Source organism: Tupaia chinensis, unplaced genomic scaffold (assembly GCF_000334495.1).
Source record: "Tupaia chinensis unplaced genomic scaffold, TupChi_1.0 Scaffold000138_1, whole genome shotgun sequence".
Lineage (NCBI taxonomy): Eukaryota > Metazoa > Chordata > Mammalia > Scandentia > Tupaiidae > Tupaia > Tupaia belangeri.
This window is the reverse complement of record NW_006159608.1, coordinates 4813827-4816297: the sequence shown is the minus strand read 5'-3', so window position 1 is coordinate 4816297 and position 2471 is coordinate 4813827.

Sequence of the window (2471 nt, the reverse complement as noted above, 5' to 3'; positions counted from 1 at the left end):
TCTCTCTGTCTCTCTCTGTCTGTCTGGTGAGCACACGCGCCCTATAGCAAAAACCTCTCCACAAAAAAAAAAAAAAGAATCAGAGATTCTAAAAATAAAACAAAAAACATATTCTAAAAAAACAATAGAAAAAGTTATGAAAAATTACCTTTTCCTCTGTTACTATATTTTTGGTTGAACCAAAAATCTGGCCCAATGTCATAATTCTCAGCTTCCTCTGTAAAAGTGACTATAAATCTGAAACTTCTCAATATGGTGTTTTTAAAGAGCACATAAAATATTACTTTTTTACATTCTGATTATGCCACTGAGCAGCACACTTCTCAATTCTCGGTTGGGGGATGTCACTGTCTGATAACCTCTGGGTATTGGTGAACAGTGATTTAGATTTAGAAGTCAAACGATACTGATTTTCATTGTTAAGTAGCCATAAAGCAGTAGGAACACTACAAAGATGAAGTTAGTGTCAATAACAGTGTTCTAACAATTAAAGTCAATTCCCATTGCTTCATGGCTAGAGACATGAGTTCAGAATTCCCAGAGGCATGAAAAAAGCTGAGCACAGAGTAACAGCAAACAAAATTTCTCTGCTTTGGCTAAGAACCCTACAAAGAGAGACCTGGGAGCCAGACCATAGCACAGCACTAATGTCACCTTCCTGAGTTGACCACATGAGACGTTTCCAGATTGTGTCCAGAGAGCTCACTGAGACACCAGGCACACATATGTCTGTGCTCCGGGACTGGCCGAAGCTGAGGGTTGGTCGTGGCATTCAGGCCCTGCTGGAGGCACTGCCTCTCTGTGTCTCTCACTTATGGGAGACATAAATCAGTAAACTTTCTAAAAAAATGACAAAATTATATGAATAATAATTTTTCAAAATGAAAAAATACAAGCATAAATTATTGGCTATTCCAGTCTAGTGTTAGGGCCAAGGAAAGCTTTATTCTTTTTTAGTTCTCGATAAATGACCATTTTTGCAAATGATATGTAAGGCAAGTTATAGTGTAATAATACATAAGAGAAAAGATTAAAAATCTTAAGAATTGGGAATAGAAAAAGAGGAAATTCAAAGCAGCAGATTAAAAGTTCAGAGGCAACAGAGAATAAGATTCCTCATGGCTCCTGCAAAGTAAGTATTTCAGGGCACATGAGAAATGAAGATTTTCTACTGATAATTCAGCCTCCAGCAAACAAGCTAGCATGGCAGGAGAGGCCAGGCCTTCAGAAGAAGATTCCTCATGGCTCCTGCAAAGTAAGTATTTCAGGGCACATGAGAAATGAAGATTTTCTACTGAAAATTCAGCCTCTAGCAAACAAGCTAGTGTGGTATGGAGCCCCCCAGCACTGGCCTTCTATCTCTGTTTCTGTGTCTCTGTCTGTCTCTCTCTGCTTCTGTCTTCTTTTTTTTTGGTAATTTTTCCTTTTTACATTTTTTTTAAAGATAAAGTTTTTCTCTTGCTCTCAGTCCCACCTTTTTATCTTGTTAATTATCGCTCTGGTCCTCTCACCCAGGCAGGAGAGGCCAGGCCTTCAGAAGCATATTCCTCATGGCTCCTGCGAACTAAGTATTTCAGGGCACATGAGAAATGAAGATGTCTTACTGATAATTCAGCCTCCAGCAAACAAGCGAGCATGGTAGGGAGCACCCCCCCCCACCCTTTCGCAGACTTCTATCTCTGTTTCTGTGTCTCTGTCTCTGTCTCTCCCTGCTTCTGTCTCCCTTTTTTTTTGTAACTTTTCCTTTTCACATTTTTTTTAAAGATGAAGTTTTTCTCTTGCTCTCAGCTCCACCTTTTATCTTGTCAATTATCGCTCTGGTCCTCCCAACCCAGGCAGGAGAGATCAGGCCTTCAGAAGAAGATTCCACATGGCTCCTATGAAGTAGGTATTTCACGAGGAGCTTGTGTGCCGTGCGGTTTTCTATTTTGTGATTTTTTTTAAGAAAACAGTAATTACAATTTTTTTTCTTTTTGTTGTTGTTTCTCTCTCTCTTTTTCATTTTCCTTTTTCTTGTCTCTCCATTCTCCAATATCCATTTAATGTGTTTTTAGACAGATCTAAGAGCACTGTTGCTAAATATCCAAATACTAATAGGATTAAAATATTCCTCAATATCTACTGAATCTGCTACACCACCGATCATAACAGAATGGCAAAGAGATTCTAGATCACCTCTGTCTGCTTGCTCCTGAACATTCAGACTGAACTTCAAGAATTTGAAAGAAACACGCCATCCATCAGATGACAGAAAATCACCGCTGGATCACATGAAATATGGGAAAACAAGAAAATACCTCTCCTCCAAGGGAAAAGAGTAACTCTTCTTCATCCACAAGCAGTTCAGTGAAAATCATGGAAATGTCTGATAAGGAATTTAGAGCATTCATAATGTCGAAGCTAACAGAGAGGGAAGAGAAGAGAGAGAATGAACTGCTAAAGAGAAAGGAGAAAGAAGTTGACGAGTTCCA